Source organism: Bubalus kerabau, chromosome X (genome assembly GCF_029407905.1).
Source record: "Bubalus kerabau isolate K-KA32 ecotype Philippines breed swamp buffalo chromosome X, PCC_UOA_SB_1v2, whole genome shotgun sequence".
NCBI classification, from domain to species: domain Eukaryota; kingdom Metazoa; phylum Chordata; class Mammalia; order Artiodactyla; family Bovidae; genus Bubalus; species Bubalus kerabau.
This window is the reverse complement of record NC_073647.1, coordinates 15,267,074-15,290,155: the sequence shown is the minus strand read 5'-3', so window position 1 is coordinate 15,290,155 and position 23,082 is coordinate 15,267,074. Positions and strand designations below refer to the sequence as shown.

Here is a 23,082-nt window from a genome sequence, read left to right as displayed (position 1 = left end):
AACTCAACATAATAAAAGCTATATATGACAAACCCACAGCAAACATTATCCTCAATGGTGAAAAATTGAAAGCATTTCCCCTCAAGTCAGGAACAAGACAAGGGTGCCCACTTTCACCACTACTATTCAATATAGTTTTGGAAGTTTTGGCCACAGCAATCAGAGCAGAAAAAGAAATAAAAGGAATCCAAATTGGAAAAGAAGAAGTAAAGCTCTCACTATTTGCAGATGACATGATCCTCTACATAGAAAACCCTAAAGACTCCACAATGGAGTATTACTCAGCCATTAAAAAGAATACATTTGAATCAGTTCTAATGAGGTGGATGAAACTGGAGCCTACTATACAGAGTGAAGTAAGCCAGAAAGAAAATCACCAATACAGTATACTAACACATACATATGGAATTTAGAGAAATGGTAATGATAACCCTGTATGAGAGACAGCAAAAGAGACACAGATGTGTAGAATAGTCTGTTGGACTCTGTGCGAGAGGGAGAGGGTGGGATGATTTGGGAGAATGGCATTGAAACATGTATAATATCATATAAGAAACGAATCGCCAGTTCAGGTTCGATGCATAATACAGGATGCTTGGGGCTGGTGCACTGGGATGACCCAGAGGGATGGTACGGGGAGGGAGGTGGGAGGGGGTTTCAGGATGTGGATCACGTGTATACCCATGGTGGATTCATGTTGATGTATGGCAAAGCCAATACAATACTGTAAAGTAATTAGCCTCCAATTAAAATAAATAAATTGATATTAAAAAATAAATGAAACTATTAGCAAGGTGAAAAGACAGCCTTCAGAATGGGAGAAAATAATAGCAAATGAAGCAACTGACAAATAACTAATCTCAAAAATATACAAGCAACTCCTACAGCTCAACTCCAGAAAAATAAATGACCCAATCAAAAAATGGGCCAAAGAACTAAATAGACATTTCTCCAAAGAAGACATACAGATGGCTAACAAACACATGCAAAGATGCTCAACATCACTCATTATCAGAGAAATGCAAATCAAAACCACTATGAGATACCATTTCATACCAGTCAGAATGGCTGCGATCCAAAAGTCTACAAGTAATAAATGCTGGAGAGGGTGAGGAGAAAAAGGAACCCTCTTACACTGTTGGTGGGAATGCAAACTAGTACAGCCACTATGGAGAACAGTGTGGAGATTCCTTAAAAAACTGAAAATAGAACTGCCTTATGATCCAGCAATCCCACTGCTGGGCATACACACTGAAGAAACCAGAAGGGAAAGAGACACATGTACCCCAATGTTCATCGCAGCACTGTTTATAATAGCCAGGACATGGAAGCAACCTAGATGCCCATCAGCAGATGAATGGATAAGAAAGCAGTGGTACATATACACAATGGAGTACTACTCAGCCATTAAAAAGAACACATTTGAATCAGTTTTAATGAGGTGGATGAAACTGGAGCCTATTATACAGAGTGAAGTAAGCCAGAAAGAAAAACACCAATACAGTATACTAATGCATATATATGGAATTTAGAAAGATGGTAACAATAACCCTGTGTATGAGACAGCAAAAGAGACACTGATGTACAGAACAGTCTTATGGACTCTGTTGGAGAGGGAGAGGGTGGGAAAATTTGGGAGAATGGCATTGAAACATGTGTAATATCATGTATGAAATGAGTTGCCAGTCCAGGTTCAATGCACAATACTGGATGCTTGGGGCTGGTGCACTGGGACGACCCTGAGGGATGGTGTGGGGAGGGAGGAGGGAGGAGGGTTCAGGATGGGGAGCACATGTATACCTGTGGCGGATTCATTTTGATGTTTGGCAAAACTAATACAGTGTTCCAGGTTTAAAAATAAAATAAAATTTAAAAAAAATAAAAAAATAAATGAAAATTGTGAGTCACTACGTTGTACAGATGAAAATTATATAATACTATAAATTTACTATACCTCAACACCAAATAACCCAAGTTCCCAACCTCCCAGTCAATCATGCCCATTTCAGCACTGCTTCTTCTAACTCTCTGTAAAACTCACTCTTCCCAAAAGGTTTTGGGAAGACTCAGTTCAGTTCAGTTGCTCAGCCGTGTCCGACTCTTTGCGACCCCATGACTCACAGCACACCAGGCCTCCCTATCCATCAACAACTCCAGAGCCCACCCAAACCCATGTCCATTGAGTCAGTGTTGCAATCCAACCATCTCACCCTCTATCGTCCCGTTCTCCTCCCACCCCCAATCTTTCCCAGCATCAGGGTCTTTTCTAATGAGTCAGCTCTCCACATCAGGTGGCCAAAGTACTGGAGTTTCAGCTTCAACATCAGTCCCTCCAATGGACACCCAGGACTGATTTCCTTTAGGATGGACTGATTGGATCTCCTTGTAGTCCAAGGGACTCTCAGGAGTCTTCTCCAAAACTACAGTTCAAAAGCATCAATTCTTCAGCACTCAGCTTTCTTTGTAGTCCAACTCTCACATGCATACATGACTAATGGAAAAACCATAGCCTTGACTAGATGGACCTTTGTTGACAAAGTAATGTCTCTTTTTTTCAATATGCTATCTCAGTTCAGTTCAGTTCAGTTGCTCAGTCGTGTCTAACTCTTTTCGACCCCATGAATTGCAGCACGCCAGGCCTCCCTGTCCATCACCAATTCCCGGAGTTCACTCAGACTCACGTCCATTGAGTCAGTGATGCCATCCAGCCATCTCATCCTCTGTGGTCCCCTTCTCCTCTTGTCCCCAATCCCTCCCAGCATCAGAGTCTTTTCCAATGAGTCAACTCTTTGCATGAGGTGGCCAAAGTACTGGAGTTTCAGCTTTAGCATCATTCCTTCCAAAGAAATCCCAGGGCTGATCTCCTTCAGAATGGACTGGTTGGATCTCCTTGCAGTCCAAGGGACTCTCAAGAGTCTTCTCCAACACTACAGTTCAAAAGCATCAATTCTTCAGCGCTCAGCTTTCTTCACAGTCCAACTCTCACATCCATACATGACCACTGGAAAAACCATGGCCTTGACTAGACGGACCTTTGTTGGCAAAGTAATGTCTCTGCTTTTTGATATGCTATCTAGGTTGGTCATAACTTTTCTCCCAAGGAGTAAGTGTCTTTTAATTTCATGGCTGCAGTCACCATCTGCAGTGATGTTGGAGCCCAGAAAAGAGCCAGCCATCCTGGAATGTGAAGTCAAGTGGGCCTTAGAACGCATCACTACGAACAAAGCTAGTGGAGGTGATGGAATTCCAGTTGAGCTATTTCAAATCCTCAACTGTGATGTGAATGTGAAATCTCAAATGTGAAAGATGATGCTGTGAATGCGCTGCACTCAATATGCCAGCAAATTTGGGAAACTCAGCAGTGGCCACAGGACTGGAAAAGGTCAGTTTTCATTCCAATCCCAAAGAAAGGCAATGCCAAAGAATGTTTAAACTACCGCACAATTGCACTCATCTCACATGCTAGTAAAGTAATGCTCAAAATTCTCCAAGCCAGGCTTCAGCAATATGCTGTCTAGGTTGGTCATAACTTTCCTTCCAAGGAGTAAGCATCTTTTAATTTACTAGCTGCAATCACCATCTGCAGTGATTTTGGAGCCCAGAAAAATAAAGTCTGACACTGTTTCCACTGTTTCCCCATCTATTTCCCATGAAGTGATGGGACCAGATGCCATGATCTTAGTTTTCTGAATGTTGAGCTTTAAGCTAACTTTTTCACTCTCGTCTTTCACTTTCATCAAGAGCCTCTTTAGTTCTTCTTCACTTTCTGCCATAAAGGTCCTGTCATCTGCATATCTGAGGTTATTGATATTTCTCCTGACAATCCTGATTCCAGCTTGTGCTTCCTTCTGTTTGTAAGGCACTGTACTCCCTTAATTCATGGGCTATTTTTCCTTGAATAAGGGATATCAAACTCATTACTAGCTTTTAGTCATTTGACAGTTTTGGAAATGAGATAGGACCCAAAGACAGCTGCTGGCAATTCTGGGTACAGTCCTAGATGCAAATAGATAAACATACACATGGAGTCCTTTTGGTTCACTGCATCTTGGGCTACTCTCCAGGATTACTAGTAAGTGTCTTTCAGGTCAATCACCACATATTTTGCATTCTGAGCTCTTCGAATTCGTTCTAATCCTTCCAGGTGGAATACTGGGGTATGAGAGACTTCAGATTTTTCACGAGACATAACTGCGCCACAGCATTTGTGTTTGTGGTAAATTAGGTCCTGACAGCTCTCAGGAACTCTGCACAGGAAGCCAGAAACCTAAATCTGGTTGAATTAAGGAGGATTATTTCAACAAGGGAAAATAATGGGTACAACTCATCTGAAGAAAGTCTTCCCTAGTGGATCAGACAGTAAAGAGTCTGCTTGCAATGCAGGAGACCCGGGTTTGATCCCTGGGTTGGGAAGATCCCCTGGATAAGGGAATGGCAAACCACTCCAGTGTTCTTGCTGGGAAAATCCCATGGATGGAAGATCCTGGTGGGCCCCAATCCATGGAGTTGCAAAGAGTCAGACATGACTGAGCGACTAACACACACAGCTGAAGAAAGTAAGATGGTAGCTGTTAGGGGATTCACAAAGTCTAGAGGTCAGTCCACATGGTATAAACTGCTAGGGAACTTGGAGAAATACATTAAGGCAAGAAATTCAAACTTCTTTGACCAGTGACACTTCAAAATCTTAGCAGGCACAAGTCAGACTATTAGAAGCCATTAAGGCATCTACCAATATAAATAGTTCTTTACCTGAAAGAAATAATAGATCTATTCCTAACAGGAATCTCAGCAGCCAAAGCTGCAAAACTGGTGGGTATGACTTTAGTACTTATATACTGTTAGAAGAAACAGATTAGGATGGGAGAGTAGGAGGACAGACATAGAGCTCATGTACTCCCACAAACATATCAAAAATACATCCACATGTGGAAGAATTCTCACTGAAAACTAACTGGAGACTGGCAGAAGGACTCCAATATGACCAAGGTTTTAAGAAAGATACACACATAATCAAGTAGCATGAGAAAAAAAGTTACTGGGTTCATACCTTTGCCCCTGGGAGGGGTCTCAAAGGAAAAGACAGATCGAAAGGGGCAGACAGCCACACTGGGGAGTGAGTAGGTCAAGCTACAGACTGGGTGACTCAGTCCTCGCGTTCTATACATAGAAGACACCACCCCCCCCAACCCCGCCCCAGGCAAACTGGAGAAATGTTGGGACAGGTAAAAACACTGGAAAGCCTAGACTCTACTCATGCAGGTGTTAGCCTGCCCCCAGGCAGGACTTCCCTGATGGCTCAGAGAATATAGAATCTGCCAGCAATGCAGGAGACCCGGGTTTGACCCCTGGTGCAGGGAGGTCCTCTGGAAAAGGGAATGGCTACCCACTCCAGTATTCTTGCCTGGGAAATCCCATGGACAGAGGAGCCTGGTGGGCTACAGTCCATGGGGTTGTAAAGAGTTGGACACAACTGAATGACTAACAGGCAGGACTGAGAGAGGTCTGCCCTAGTGGTTGCTAGGTTTCCCCACAACTGCTTCACCACACTGAGCTCCATTGCCCAAACCAAGTATACACCTTGGTCCTGATCACGCCAAGCTTTGGATGCAGGGCTTCCAGGACCTAGGAAAAGACTCAACCTTGGGAGGAAGAAGCAAGCAAATCCTGGAACAGAGTCCAGGTGGTGCAGTGATGGCCATGGCTGGTGCTTACTCAAGTGGCACCCCAGAAGCAGCCTGAATTCTGATGGCAGCACAGCTTCTAGGTTTCCTGTGACCACCTCATTCTCTGCCCCAGCCAAAGTCGAGCAAATTCAGTTCAGCTCAGTTTCTCAGTCATATCTGATTCTTTGCAACTCCATGGACTGCAGCATGCCAGGCTTCCCTGTCCATCACCAACTCCCGAAGCCTATTCAAATTCATGTCCATCACATCGGTGATACTATCCAACCATCTCATCCTCTGCTGTCCCCTTCTCCTCCTGCCTTCAATCTTTCCCAGCATCAGGATCTTTTCCAATGAGTCAGTTATTTGAATCAGATGGCCAAAGTATTGGAGTTTCAGCTTCAGCATCAGTCCTTCCAATGAATATTGAGGACTGATTTCCTTTAGGATGGACTGGTTGGATCTCCTTGCTGTCCAAGGGACTCTCAAGAGTCTTCTCCAACACCACAGTTCAAAAGCACCAATTCTTCGGCACTCAGCTTTCTTTATATTCCAACTGTCACATCCATACGTGACTACTGGAAAAACATGACTAGATGGACCTTTGTTGGTAAAGTAATATCTCTGTTTTTTAATATGTTGTCTAAGTTGTTCATAGCTTTTCTTCCACTCACTATTTACTCCATGCCACAGTAAAGCACTATATCTGGGGTGGTCACCATCAGGGAAAAGACACAACCATAGGCCACATCTGATTGGAGCCACAGATGCCAAATTGGCCACCTGATGGGAACAGCTGGCTCATTGGAAAAGACCCTGATGCTGGGAAAGATTGAAGGCAGGAGGAGCATGGAACAAGGGAGGATGAGACGGTTGGATGACATTACCAACTCAATGGACATGAGTTTGAGCAAACTCCGGGAAATGGTGATGGGCAGGGAAGCCTGGTGAGCTGCAGTCCATGGGGTTGCAAAGAGTCGGGCATGACTGAGTGACTGAACAACAACAACAGATGCTGACACAGGCAGAGGATCAGATCTATGTAAGCATAGGATTCCTACTTGCTTGTTCCCCTTCTTCAGAGGAAAAGTCCTGTTACAGAGACAAGGAAAAACACACATTAAAAGAAAACAGTGCCAGCTAGAGGTTGACACTGGGAGTTTCTGCTCCAATAACTTGGGATCAGACCTCACCCCTGACGGGGAGATGATGATGACTGAGCAGAAAGGAAGTCACACGTCACATCCTGCACAGGATCTAACTCCTCCATCTCCAGACCCACCACCTACCACAGTGATAGCTGTCAGCACACTCTGAGGAAAGATGTGACTGTCTTCCACATCAAATAGAAACAAAAAGAAGAAATGAACAGAGAAGAATGAAAAGAACAACAACTGGAAAACAATAAAATGGCGATAAGTACATACTTATCAGTAACTACTTTAAATGTCAATAGACTAAATGTTCCAATCAAAAGACAGAGGGAGGCTGATTGAAATAAAAATGGGAAAAGCACAAACACATCAAGCCAAAATAGCATGTTGCAAGAAAAAAGAGGGGAGGGGGGGGTCAATGATGAAATCACAGAGGAAATCAGAAAATATTTTAAGCCAAATGAAAATGGAAATATAACTTCCAAAAAAAAATCAATGAAACCAAGAGCTGCATTTTTGGAAAGATAAACATGCACACACACACACGCACTGTTTCTTTATCCATTCATCTATCAATGGACATAAAGGTTGCTTCCATGTCTTGGCTACTGTAAAGAGCATTGCAATGAACATTGGCATGCATGTACCTTTTCAAATTATGGATTCCTCTGGATAAATGCCCAAGAGCGGGGTTAAAAAATCATATGGCAGCTCTAGTTCTAGTTTTTTAAGGAACCACCATACTGTTCTCCATAATGGCTATACTAGTTTACATTCCCATCAACACTGTAGAAGGGTTCCCTTTTCTCCACACCCTCTCCAGCATTTATGCTTTGTAGACATCTTGATGATGGTTATTCTGACCAGTGTGAGGTGATATCTCCTTGTTGTTTTCATTAACATTTCCAAAGAGTTAGCCAAGTTGTGAATGCAAAGGAAAAGTTCATGAAGGAAATTAAAAGTACTACCTCAATGAAAATATGAGTGACAGGAAAGAAAAATAGCCCAATTGCTGATATAAAGACAGTTTTATTGGCCTGGATAAAAGATCAAACCAGCCACAATATTCCCTTAAGCCAAAGTCCAATATAGAGCAAGGTCCTAGCTGTTCAATTCCATGATGGCTGTGAGAAATGAGGAAGCTGCAGAAGAAAAGTTTTAAACTAGCAGAGGTTGGTTCATAGGGTTTAAGGAAAGAAGCAATTCCCATCACATAAAAGTGCAAGGTGAAACAGCAAGTGCTGATGTAGAAGCTTCAGAAAGTTATCCAAAAGATCTAGCTAAGATAATTAATGAAGATGGCTACACTAAACAGATTTTCAGTGGAGACAAAATAGCCTTCTATTGGAAGAAAATGCCATCTAGGATTTTCACAGCTCAAGAGGAGTAGTCAACACCTTTCTTAGAAGCTTCAAAAGACAGGCTGACTCTCTTGTTAGGGGCCAGTGGAGCTGGTGACTTTAGGTTGAAGCCAATGCTCATTTACCATTCTGAATCCTAGGGCCCTTAAGAGTTATGCTAAATCTACCCTGCCTGTGATTTAGAAATGGAAGAAAAAGCTGGGACAACAGAACATCTATTGACAACATGGCTTAGTGAATATTTTAAGCCCACTGTTGAGACCTACAGATAAGAAAAAAAAAATGATTCCTTTCAAAAATATTACTGATCATTGACAATGCATGTGGTCACCCAAGATCTCTGATGGAGGTGGACAAAGAGATTAATGTTCTTTACATGCCTGGAATACAACATCCATTCTGCAGCCCATGGATCAGGAAGTCATTTTGATTTTCAAGTCTTGTTATTTAAGAAATATATTTCATAAATGCTATAGCTGCCATAGATAGGGATTACTTTCATAGATCTGGGCAAAGTAAATTGAAAATCTTCTGGAAATCATTCATCATCCTAGATGCCATTAGGAACCCTTGTGATTCACAGGAAGAGGTCAAAATATCACCATTAACAGGAGCTTGCAAAAAGTTGATTCCAGCCCCCATGATTGACTTTGAGGGGTTCAAAACTTCAGTGGAGGAGATTAACTGCAGATGGTGTGGAAATAACATGAGAATTAGAATCAGAAGTGGAGCCTGAAGATATGAATTAATTGCTGCAATCTCATAAAACCTGAATGAATGAGGAATTGCTTCTTATGGATGAGCAAGGAAAATCATTTCTTGAGACTATTTACACCTGATGAGGATGTTGTGAAGACTGTGGAAATGACAACAAAGGGTTTATAATGTTACAAAAACTTAGATGACAAAGCAGTAGCAGTGTTTGAGACAGTTGACCCCCATTCTGAAAGAAGTTCTACTGTGGGTAAAATGCTATTAAACAGCATTATGTCCTACAGAGAAATCATTTGTGAAAGGAGGAGATAATCATGAAGCAAACTTCATTGTTGTCTCATCTTAAGACATTGCCACAGCCACTCCAACCACTAGCAATAGCCATCCCGATCAGTCAGTAGCCATCAACATCAAGGCAAGACACACTACCAGCAAAAAGATTAAGATTCCCTGAAGGCTCAGATGATGGCTAGCATTTTTTTCTTTTAGCAATAAAATCATTTTTAAAATTAATTGATATGCATTGTTTTTTAAGACATAATGCTATCCACACTTAAGAGACTACAGTAAACATAACTTTTATATGCACTGGGAAACCCTTGCTTTATTGTGGTGATCTGGAAGTGAAAGTACAGTATCTTCAAGGTATGCCTGTATTTTTTCATGGCATATTTTTGTAGATCTTTTGCTGATTCCTCATTAGCAATTATTTATCTTCAAATAAACCAAGTTATCTATGGACGAGCAGTTTACAGGGGTTTATGTGGCAAAGGGGCTAGTATAGTATTCTTTTACTTATGACACAGAGTTGTGTGTGTTATTGAAATCTCTACTTCTCCCCAACCAGCCATAGACTACTTCCTGTTTAATACTTCAATAAGCCTCAGCCGGGCTTCCCTAGTGGCTCAGACAGTAAATAATCTGTCTGCAATTCAGGAACCCAGGTTCGATCCCTGGGTCGGGAAGATCCCCTGGAGGAGGGCATGTCAACCCACTCCAGTACTTTTACCTGGAGAATCCCATGGACAGAGGAACCTGGTGGGCTATAGTCCATAGGGTAACAAAGAGTTGGACACAACTGAGTGACTAACACTTTCACTTTCAAGCTTCCTTTTATTATTATCATTATTAACAATGTTGTGTGGCTCATAGGATATCAGTTCCCCAACCAGGGATTGAATCTGGGCCATAGCAGTGAAAGCTCAGAATCCTAACCACTAGGCTACCAGGGAACTCCCAAGCCTGGATCCTTTCAGTGCCTAATGGAATACAAGAAATACGCAGAGGTAACTCTGTAAATGACCATGCTTGCCTTTTTAAACAAGAGATTGACAAATTTAGCAATACCACTTTGAAATTCATAGCTGCAGACTCTTTCTACATGTGTTTCTTGATATCCTCTGAGTTTTCAGTATTTGGCCAGTTTTCCCCATATATCGTGGCACAGAGTTATAGAAGACATCTAATTTTACTAAAAATTGCAGGTTTTTTGTTTGATGAGAATAGTTTTAGCATGAATTTTTACAGCATTAGCCATTCTTTTATTTCTTCTTAAAACTAGATGTCTAGAAGGCTCGCCTTGTTTCCATTGTGCAACTGCAATACTTTAGAGAGTTCATTAACTCCCCTCCACAATTTAAAAATAATTCTCATTTGTCTCTTTATATATTATAATAAATATTAAATAACCCATTTAATTTAGGAATTTATTTTATTATTTTAATGTTCAGATTTTTTTTAACATGCTAGAAACCATTTGTCAAATATGTTTCCTTCCAGTAAGAGTTTTAGCTATATCATTAAAATTCCAGCTTACACAAACTTACATATGTATCCTCAGTTCATCAAGAAATGTGCAGTCTTGCAAATCACAAGTGACCTTTTCAATACTATAGATGACTTTTGTAGTATCAGCTACAGACCCTGTTTTAGTTTCTTTCTTAATATTGTCATTCAGAATAGTCTAAATGTCTGTCATCTACAAGTTTATAATGAACTCTTTGTGCTAAACATTGTGTCAAATCAGTTCATTAGCAGCTTTACCAATCATTTTCTCTTTTCATTGTTTCTTTCCATCACCGCTACCAGCTATGGCCTAATTCCAAAATGTCATCTAACAATATAAAACAGCTTGGAATGATGAGATTTTTAACAGATTAAAGATTTTCCTTTAATATTCTAGATGTAATCCTACTGCCAGTAACTATGGAGTCCACTACTTATATGACTATGAAAATGTCTGTGTTATTATATAAATCAATAGATAGGTAGAAATACATAGTGTGATCAGTACAGATAAATAAGATATGTACGTGCATGCATACATGAATGCATGAAAATAAAGCATGAAAATGAAGCATGCTTTCATGAAGCATGAAAATAAACATCAAGCTCATAACTGTATAACTATCTGCATAGTCAAAGCTATCTTCCCAGGTGGCACTAGTGGTAAAGAACACAGCCTGCCAATCTGGGAGACATAATAGACATGGGTTCGGTCCCTGGGTCGGAATGATCACCTGGAGGAACACATGGCAACCCACTCCTGTATTCTTGCCTGGAGAATCCCATGGGCAGAGGAGCCTGGTGGGTTATGGCCCATATGGTCACAAAGAGTCGGACATGACTGAAGCGAACCTATGCATTTTTCTTATGGAAATGTTTGCCTTAAGCTATGTTAATGTACTATACATTTACCCCAGACTCTGTCTTCAAGTGGTTCCACCTAATGACTCAGAACCTACTTGACAAACCAGTATGTTATACTCAGACATTGTTCCCCTAACCTATGTAAATGAAACTATTTGTATGGTAATCTGCCCTTCTACAGATTCAAGTCAATCATTTTATGGCCCGGGATGAATCATCTGGTACCAAGATTACCCCAAAAGCATCTTATGGATGAGGGGCCTGGTGCCATTCTGTTTTAAGACATTCCTTCCTTTCATTAACAGACTGCTAGTGACTATATAACATCCAGCTGAAGACTAGCAGGGGGGTACTCTTTCTGCTTCCTTCTGATGCCTATATAAGAAGCTTTCTCTATCTCCTTTATACTTTAATAAAACTTTATTACACAAAAGCTCTGAGCGATCAAGTCTCGTCTCTGGCCCCAGATTGAATTCTTCTCCTCTGGAGGCCAAGAATCCTGGCGTCTTTTTGTTCAGCAACAACCTTTCAATGCTAAAGTTCCAATACTTTGGCCACCTGATGTGAAGAGCTGACTCATTGGAAAACACCCTGATGCTGGGAAAGATTGAGGGCAGAAAGAAAAGGAGGTGACAGAGGATGAGATGGTTGGATGACATCATCAACTCAACGGACATGAATGTGAGCAAACTATGGGAGAAAGTGAAAGACAGGGAAGCCTGGTGTGCTGCAGTCCATGGGGCTGCAAAGAGTCAGACACAAATTAGCGACTGAAGAACAACAACATAACTGCATGCAATTACCCCTTTATAAATTAAGTTGGTTCTACTGGATTTGTTTACTAGATGGAATATAGAATTATTTACTCTGTATAAAAAATAATTTAGATTCCCAAGGCCAGGTAATAAAATTGGGTATAACTCAGCACTGAATTAAAATATTTGGGATAACCGCTTGATGGAATTGGTAGTGGGTTATTCTCAAAGAAAAATATAGTATAGAAAAAATAGTTAAAAATAAGTTCTACTCCCAAAGATGTTTAACAAATTATTGTTTTAGAAAACATATTTTTAAGAATGATAAAGCTAATGAAATGCATGCATATTAAATTATGTTTTTAATAGAGTCTTAATATCCTGTAGAAAAGCTTATTGTAGTAAACTTAAAGAAAATAATTACAGAACACAAAAGTATGTAATATTGGTGGTGATGGTGTTGGTATTAATACTGATAGTATCAACAACTACAGCTAATAGTCATTGAGTGCTCACTGAAAGCTAGGTATTATGAGAATGTTACATGGATTATTTCATTTACTGTTCATAATAAATTGGAGAAGTCAGCTAAAGAGCTGTCATTTTTTAATGAAAATATCTATGACTGTCTTGTTCTCTATGTGTTACATATGTATATATTGAACACAGATTTCTATTTGGAAAACTAAGTTTTAAAGACATAACAGTTATCAGACAACTATATACAAATAAAAACACATAATTATCAAGGGGATAATTTGTATTTCAGGTGTTATAACACTTTATAAGATTATTAAATGTGCTATATTAAGTATCAAGTAGAAAAGAATTCTAGATTCCATGAGGTTGAGGCACTTTAACAATAATGAATACAGTTTTTTATAAGCATTGGAAGCAATCTATGAATAGAAGCTTGTAAATCACATAAAAGTAGAATAGATTTAAATATTTACAAACTGTGATAGTTTTACCAGTTCATAAGGTTAGTGACATTGTACAGGAGACAGGGGTCAAGACCATCCCCATGGAAAAGAAATGCAAAAAAAAGCAAAATGGCTGTCTGGGGAGGCCTTACAAATAGCTGTGAAAAGAGAAGTGAAAAGCAAAGGAGAAAAGGAAAGATATAAGCATCTGAATGCAGAGTTCCAAAGAATAGCAAGAAGAGATAAGAAAGCCTTCCTCAGTAATCAATGCAAAGAAATAGAGGAAAACAACAGAATGGGAAAGACTAGAGATCTCATCAAGAAAATTAGAGCTACCAAGGGAACATTTCATACAAAGATGGGCTCGATAAAGGACAGAAATGGTATGGACCTAACAGAAGCAGAAGATATTAAGAAGAGGTGGCAAGAATACACAGAAGAATTGTAAAAAAAGATCTTCATGACCCAGATAATCATGATGGTGTGATCACTCACCTAGAGCCAGACATCCTGGAATGTGAAGTCAAGTGGGCCTTAGAAAGCATCACTACGAACAAAGCTAGTGGAGGTGATGGAATTCCAGTTGAGCTATTTCAAATCCTGAAAGATGATGCTGTGAACATGCTGCACTCAATATGCCAGCAAATTTGAAAACCTCAGCAGTGGCCACAGGACTGGAAAAGGTCAGTTTTCATTCCAATCCCAAAGAAAAGCAATGCCAAAGAATGCTCAAACTACCGCACAATTGCACTCATCTCACACGCTAGTAAAGTAATGCTCAAAATTCTCCAAGCCAGGCTTCAGCAATATGTGAACTGTGAACTTCCAGATGTTCAAGCTGGTTTTAGAAAAGGCAGAGGAACCAGAGACCAAATTTCCAACATCCGCTGGATCATGGAAAAAGCAAGAGAGTTCCAGAAAAACATCTGTTTCTGCTTTATTGACTATGCCAAAGCCTTTGACTGTGTGGATCACAATAAACTGTGGAAAAGTCTGAAAGAGATGGGAATACCAGACCACCTGACCTGCCTCTTGAGAAATTTGTATGCAGGTCAGGAAGCAACAGTTAGAACTGGACGTGGAACAAAAGACTGGTTCCAAACAGGAAAAGGAGTACGTCAAGGCTGTATATTGTCACCCTGCTTATTTAACTTCTATGCAGAGTACATCATGAGAAACGCTGGACTGGAAGAAACACAAGCTGGAACGAAGATTGCCGGGAGAAATATCAACAACCTCAGATATGCAGATGACATCACCCTTATGGCAGAAAGTGAAGAGGAACTAAAAAGCCTCTTGATGAAAGTGAAAGTGGAGAGTGAAAAAGTTGGCTTAAAGCTCAGCATTCAGAAAACGAAGATCATGGCATCCGGTCCCATCACTTCATGGGAAATAGATGGGGAAACAGTGGAAACAGTGTCAGACTTTATTATTTTGGGCTCCAAAATCACTGCAGATGGTGACTGCAGCCATGAAATTAAAAGACACTTACTCTTTGGAAGGAAAGTTATGACCAACCTAGATAGCATATTAAAAAGCAGAGACATTACTTTGCCAACAAAGGTCCATCTAGTCACGGCTATGGCTTTTTTTGTGGTCATGTATGGATGTGAGAGTTAGACTGTGAAGAAGGCTAAGCGCCAAAGAATTGATGCTTTTGAACTGTGGTGTTGGAGAAGACTCTTGAGAGTCCCTTGGACTGCAAGGAGATCCAACCAGTCCATTCTGAAGGAGATCAGCCCTGGGATTTCTTTGGAAGCAATGATGCTAAAGCTGAAATTCCAGTACTTTGGCCACCTCATGCGAAGTGTTGACTCATTGGAAAAGACTCTGATGCTGGGAGGGATTGGGGGCAGGAGGAGAAGGGGATGACAGAGGATAAGATGGCTGGATGGCATCACTGACTCTATGGATGTGAGTCTGGGTGAACTCCGGGAGATGGTGATGGACAGGGAGGCCTGGCATGCAGCGATTCATGGGGTCACAAAGAGTCGGACACAACTGAGGGACTGAACTGAACTGAAAATCAAACATTTTTCACACACTATTTATAGTGACCACATTGTGTATACAGAGATGTTGTTTGTCAAGTGAGTCGATCTCATGTAACACCAGAAGCTCGAGGAGTTAGTCTATAACTTTTACATCAGATTTCAGAGAAGTGAAGAATTTGCACTTAACATCAGTACCAGATTTGATGTACATTTATATTTAAGTACTGTTTACCTATGATACCAAACAAACATAAAATGTTGCTGCCAAGAAGTTGGAGACTGCAATGCTGGGAGGCTCACATACTAGGCTGTTATTTAAAAACAGATCTTCCTTTTCCATAGAATTTTCATATAAGTGGTGATCCAGAAGGGTGTGTGTGTGTGTGTGTGTGTGTGTGTATATATATATTTTTTTTACTCTTGCCTTCTTGCTTTAAATAAGAGGGGGAAAGGTACCCAAGCACACACCCATGGAAGTACTTATGTCTTGGGATAAGGCTGGGAAAGAAAAGAAGTATGCTCTGAATATTACGTTTATGAATTTGTCTGGGTGTCATCCAAAATCATTGAAAAGAGCAAACAGACCTACATGCCAAATCCCAGAGTTATGTTCAAGTTGTTCAGCATACATTCCAGACTGAGAATCAATGTTACAAACAGCTACAACTGCCAGCAGCTTTGAGAATAACTTGAAAACATGACATTTTGGATTTTAGAAATATTTTTCATGGCAATAGAGATGGTAAAACACATACATTTATGTAGCACACAATTTTGTCTTCTGTCAGTAATTGCTGGCTTGGGCCTCTGAGATGTCTCTATCAATCCTTGGAAACTAAAGTTAGAAGTGAGCCTTCTATGGGGAAGCAAAATTTCCATCTGTATTTTAAGTATCTAAATATTCTAAGTGCATTATTTCTGACACAGTAACAGTGACTTTTTTTAACTAAACACTTTATTTTGAGGTAATTGTAGACTCACATGCAATTATAAGAAATAATATGGAGAGAACCTATGTATCATTTAATCAGTTTCTCCCAATGGCAACATCTTGGAAAACTACAGTACAGTACCACAACCAGGATACACATTGATATTGACACAATCAACACACAAAACAATTCCCTTACCACAAGGATCCTTGAGTTGCCTTATTATAGCTATACTTACTTTATTTCATCCCACCCTGCTCCTAACCTTTGGAAACCTCTAATCTGTCCTCCATTTTTGTGATTTTGTAATTTCCAATTGCTTTTAGGAAATATTCTTTATTGGTTTCTCCTTCTTATCTTTCAGTCCTTTCTCTGTGACTTTTATGCAGATATCTTTCAACTAAAATACTGGAGGTTCAGTGTAAGCTCCCCCTTTTCAAAGTAAATAAATGCCCAGGGAATATAAACCAAGTGTAGGCAGAATGATCAAAAGTTTAACTGTTTACTGAGTATCATATGCAGGATACTGTTCTAGGCATTAGAGGACATAGTGAAGAAGACAGACAAGTTACAGTTCATGTGAAACTTACATCCTAATAGGAAAAAGGCACAATAAATAAATTTTAATATAGATCAGTGGAACAGGATGGTAAGCCCAGAAATAAACCCATGTACTTATGGTCATGGACTGCAAGGAGATCCAACCAGTCCATCCTAAAGGAGATCAGTCCTGGGTGTTCACTGGAAGGACTGATGTTGAAGCTGAAACTCCAATACTTTGGCCACCTGATGTGAAGAGCTGATTCATTTGAAAAGACCCTGATGCTGGGAAAGATTGAGGGCAGGAGGAGAAGAGGACAACAGAGGATGAGATGGTTGGATGGGATCACATGGGTTTGGGTGGACTCTGGGAGTTGGTGATGGACAGGGAGGCCTGGCGTGCTGCAGTTCATGGGGTCGCAAAGAGTCAGATATGACTGAGCAGCTGAACTGAACTTACGGTCAATTACTCTATACAAAGGGGGCAAGAATATACAATGGATAAAAGACAGTCTCTTCAATAAGTGCTGCTGGGAAAAATGGATAGTTACATGTAAGAGAATGAAATTAGAACACTCCATAACACCTTACACAAAAAATAAACTCTAAGTGGATTAAAGACCTAAATATAAGGCCAGATACTATAAAACTCTTAGAGGAAAAGATAGGCAGAACTCTCTGTGACATGAAACATATTAGTAAGCTCTTTTTTGATTCACGTCTAGGGTAATGAAAATAAAAATGAAAACAAATGGGACCTAAATAAACTTAAAAGCTTCTGCACAGAAAAGGAAACCATAGACAAAACAAAAATGCAATCCACAAAATGGGAGAAAATATTTACAGGTAAAGCAGCTAACAAGGGATTACTCTCCAAAATATAAAAGCAGCTCAATATTAAAAAAAAAAAATTAATGGGCAGAAGATCTGAGACATCTCTCCAAAGAAAACATAAAGATGGCCAAAGAGCATATGAGAAGATGGTCAACACCATTAATTATCAGAGAAATGCAAATCAAAACTACAATGAGTATCACCTCACACCAGTCAAAATAACCATCATCACAAGGGGTGGGATGGGGGTGGGGTGGGAGCGCTGGGGTGGGGTTGGAGGAAGGCTCAAGAGGGAGGGGATATATGTATACTTATGGCTGATTCTCATAGTTGTAACAACAAAACTGACACAACACTGTAAACAATTATCATCCAATTAAACATCTGAGGGATCTTCCGGACTCAGGAATCAAACCCAGGTCTCCCACATTTCAGGTGGATTCTTTATTGTCTGAACCATCAGGGAAACCCCTTACAATGTTGGTGTAAATGTAAATTGGTATAACCACTATGGGGAGCAGTACAGAGGTTCTTTTAAAAAATAAAATGAAAACTACCATATGGTACAGAAATCTCACTCCTAGGCATACACCCAGAGAAAACCATAATATGAAAGTTATGCACCCCAATGTTCACTGAAGCACTGTTTACAATAGCCAGGTCATGGGAGCAACCTAAATGTCCATCAATAGATGAATCGATAAAGAAGAGGTTTTATACACACACACACACACACACACACACTGGACTACTACTCAGCCATTAAAAAGAATGAAATAATGCCATTTGCAGCAACATGGCTGGACCTAGAGATTATCATACTAGTGAAGTAAGTCAGACAGAGAAAGACAGATATCAAACATATGATATAACTCTTATGTGGATATAACTGTTATGAATGATATGATAGATAATGATATAAATGAACAGATTTACAAAACAGACTTACAGATATTGAAAAGAAACTTATGGTTACCAAAAAGGAAACATTTGTGGAGGGGGAGGGAATATTCAGGAGCTTGGGATGAACATACATACACTACTGCATTTAAGATAGATGACCAACAAGGACCTACAGTACAGCACAGGGAACTCTAGTCAGTATTCTGTGATAACCTATGTAAGAAAAGAATCTAAAGAAGAATATATGTATATGTATAACTGAATCACTTGGCTGTATACCTGAAACTTACACACCGGAAATCAACTACATTCCAATAAAATTAAAATTAAAAAAATAGCAAAAGAACTTAAAAAATGATTAAATGTACAAACTTTAAAGTCTTTACTGTTATGTGATATTTCTCAGTTACATGTTCATGTGTGTATATATATTCAATGGAAAATAATCTGCTAGGCTATACACTCTATGAAGGCAAATACCTTATTTGTCTTGTTTGCTTTTTGATTTAAAAAAAAAACGATGACTGGAATGTAGTAGTTCATTATTTGTTCAATCACACTAGTTATAGTGAGCCCATACTGTAGTCATAGGCATGGTTCTAGGTACTGAGAATATAGCAGTAATCAGACAAAACTCCCTGCCCTCACAGAGCTTTGTGAATTCCAAAGGTAGTTGGCACCAAACAGGTTTTCAATAGCCTGTCAACTGCTGCTATTGCTACTGTCATTATTTGTACTATTTGTAACATTTACTTCAGCTGATTCACAGATGTAATTATTGCAGTAACTCCAGAACCCAAGGACAGATGTGTGAGAAAATTCAGTGTACAATGTTGCAAATGGTAAAGTTAATATTTTATGATCCTTCCTCCCATAACCACAAGAGATGTCTTGACCTTCCTCCTGGTGACCAGTATTGTAGCCTTTCTTTTCCAAGCAGAGATGCCTAGTCTGATTATCATGCCAATGTTTGTTCTGAGCATGCCATGAAAGTGTATGTAGGTTGTCATGCAAATACAGCGGAGTGCTACAGCTAGCGTTGTAGAAAACAACACAAAACAAAAAACAACTTGATTTATAATACATCTTTTTTTTTATTAAGTTACCTTTCTATTTGCTTTTAGAGAGAGAACATACATTTTTCTTTGCATTTCTAAATATCTTCTAGATTGATTTTGGGGGTGTGTGACTGAGTAGATAAAGCATAGAAATTTATCGAGTACCCAATTTTGTCTTACAGTAGACAAAATTTACAGTAGACAAAATTGTGTACTCTATAAACTTATATGTAGTTGCTGACATAAGACATAATAAATTCAATTGTTATGACATAATCCAATTCCCAAAGATTCCCAAATTTGAGAATTGGACTGGGTGCAAAGAGCACCTATCAAGGATATTTGATTGAACACATATAATAGCAAGTTGCCACTTAATACCAACACGGTTAGACATACCTCCAGGGGTGGTTTGAGGCTGTCTGTTCTTCTTTTGATGAAATGACAGTGCTTTCATCTAATAACGCCTCCACCTCCAAGAGTGATATGTAATATTATTTTGTACATAAATGGGCACTCTCATCTGAGCCTTTTCTCTCCTGACCCTGCTCATCCTCTCTCTTCTGTTTAGGTGTTAGTTGTTTGCAGAAGTATTGTTTGAGGATTTTTCTCTCTTTTTAACCTCTCTTCTGGTGGGGACAGAAAGATTTAAGGATCAAATGTAACCTCAGGGGTAGCCCAAGCTTTCCTTTGACTGAAAGGCAGAATTCAAAGCAGAACCCAGGCTGATAGGATGACATTTCTAACTGTTTGAATTTCTGGTGGTTTATTCTATACAGATGTAAATTTAACATTATCTGGCCTTTAAAGGAAGAGCACACAAGAGCAGGACAAGACCAAACCAAAAATAGCAAAGAGAAACAGACTTCTGTGGAAATGTCTGACATTAGTAACAAAGTGTTTCATTACGATGCTATCCTAATCTTGGTACTCACCTTATGCCTAAAACTATACTAAAAAACCCTTATCTAAAATACCTGCTTCCACTGTCTCTCAAGAGATTGTCTCTTCTCATTCTATCAGTCCATCTTGTACATTTCCCTGGAATTGTCTTCCTTTTTGCCTGTCATCAAGTTACTGTAAAAACAAATAAAAGCAAAAATAAAATTAACACCTACCTTAGCTATTCAATCTGAGTTGGAGTCCTGGAGTCTGTAGTTTTAAAGCTTCCAGGTCATTCTGAGATATAGCAAGATTGAGGAATTGCTGGAATGTAAGTAAAGGTCAAAGTCTTTGATTTCATATCCAAAGTCCAACTTCATCTGACCTTAATGTTATTATATTTACCTGAAAATACATTTTAAAATATATTTTAAAAAACAGTAAACTTCATTAATTTTAAAATCTTCTAACTGACTTGAGTGTGAAAAAAGATTTCTTTTTACTTATCCTCAACAAGACTTTCATGCAAGTCTGGTAGGATATAAAATGCTAAACTATCAATTTTCTAACAACTCAACTTTAAAAGGCAGTTTTTTTTTTCTTAGAATTCTAGAAGGCCTTTGGCGATAGCTCTGTATATAACAGAAAATAATTGAAACAATGCAATAAATGATATTGCTGCAAGTAAAACCTTCATTATTGGGCTACTTAAGACAGACTATTTGCTAAAATATGCATCTATTTTGAGCATGTTTGATGGTTTATTCAAAATACTTACAGCAACAGTGAGGCTTGTTGTGAAAACCTCATTGCACTACTAAACCCAAATATATGTAAGCCAGTTCATTGTCTGCAGTCTAAAGGAAGACAAGGTGTTGACTGGAGCAAGTTATTCAAAATATTGATGGCATACAGAGAGCAAGTGATCTTAATTTATTCAAAATTTTGCTGAGTATTCAATTTCCTCATTAGTAAATTCTGAAGATATCAGAAATTTCTGATGTTTACCAATAATGCTTTCTTATTGTTCTCTTTCAAATCTCAGGCCATTGCTGAAACATGAATTATTGATGGTTCATATTTTTTTAAATTTCATATCACTTTGGCACACATAACTTAATGGTAATTGTGGCCCACAATCACACTGAATCTATATTCATACTACATACGTGAGCTAAGCAACTCTTTAAAAGACATTTTTTTTCTGAAATTAAAATGTCTGCTTCTATTTCTTCAATTGTAAAATGGGTACTGTATTAGTTATTAGTTGATGTGTAGAAATTACCACAAAACACAGTGGTTTAAGGCTTCCCTGGTGACTCAGTGATAAAGAAACCACATGCCAATGAAAGGGACATGGATTCAATCCCTGGTTGGGGAAGATCCTACATACCAAGGAGCAAGTATGCCCGTGTGCCACTATTGAGCCTGTGCTCTAGAGGCTGGGAGCTATAACTACTGAGCCCACATGCCACAACTACTGAAGCCTGCTCACCATAGAGCCTGTGCTGTGCAACAAGACACGCCACTGCAATGAGAGGCCCACACACAGCAACTAGAGAGTAGCCCCTACTTGTCACAACTAGAGAAAGCTGGCACGCCAATGAAGAACCCCGCACAATCAAAAAATAAATAAACAAATGTTTAAACAAAAAACAGTGGTTTAAAGCCACCAACATTTTTTTGTGTGAGTCAGGAATTTGGGAGCAGCTTAATTAGCTGGGTGATTTTGGCCTAAAGATTTCTCATGAGGAGGTAACCAAGAGTGCTGGTTTCCCTGGGACTGTGGGGGTTCCCCAAAATATGGAACTTTCTGTTGTAAATCTGAGACAATCTCTGGAAAACTAGAAACTAGAGGATGTAAGACTTTTAGTGTTAAAATCCAATAAGAATCTGGATGACCTGATTTTATAATAACTAGCTTATTCTTAGGAATTCTCAAACTTTATATAGATTTCAATGGTAGCAGAATCACTGAATCATTTCATCCTTCAATCATCTGGAATCATGCTCCATTACTTTTTCCTCTTCTTCCAAAAATTATGAAACAAATAAGCCCTAAATTAATCCCTCCTTTAAGTATGCTATCTCTTTGTACTGTATGAGCTCTAGGTAATACATATAAAGCCTCAAAGTGCTTGCAAATATCAAAAATCCTTCAGAAAAAAGTTATCAAAATTAGTTCTCTGCTAAATAATATATACCTTAACCTGCAAAGTGTAACTCCTGAAATGACCAAACAACATAGACCCTACAACAAGATTCCCATGGCTCCTTTGTCCTACAGAGTTTCCAAAATCTTACTTAGGAATACCGTATTTCAACTATCTGAAGAATAATAAATGGCAGAGGTATTCTTGGGTAAGACAAAGAAAACCTAAATTATGTAGGATAAATTAGAAGAATGAGGCAATTCAGTATGATATTACATATATTCCCATGACTATGTTTCTTCAGGATTATGTAATTTGGTTTTGTAATACTTTAGCCAATTAGGGATGAGGAAAGGTGTTTGAATATTACTTTAAAATCAACAAAATGACATATCACCAATTAAATTACTAGTTTCCCAAATTGTGCCCTAAGGGGAAATGCATATTAGCTTGTACCCTAAGAACAGATAGTTTCAGGGGTAAACAAAAGAGATGGACCTCATCAGGATCAAAATACTATTGTCAGGGGTGGCATGGGGGGGGTGGTGGGAATGGGAGGAAGGC

At 39.2% G+C, this 23,082-nt stretch overlaps 1 long non-coding RNA gene across 2 annotated transcripts in view; it reads right to left on the bottom strand.

The window, feature by feature from the left end:
* The window catches only part of LOC129638712 (uncharacterized), a 151,843-nt gene that overhangs the window by 31,350 nt on the left and 97,411 nt on the right, over positions 1 to 23,082 (bottom strand). For both annotated transcript variants that reach the window (XR_008707982.1, XR_008707981.1), the window contains exon 3: positions 20,602 to 20,770. This is a non-coding gene — a long non-coding RNA (uncharacterized LOC129638712). The remainder of the gene's footprint in view (positions 1 to 20,601; positions 20,771 to 23,082) is intronic.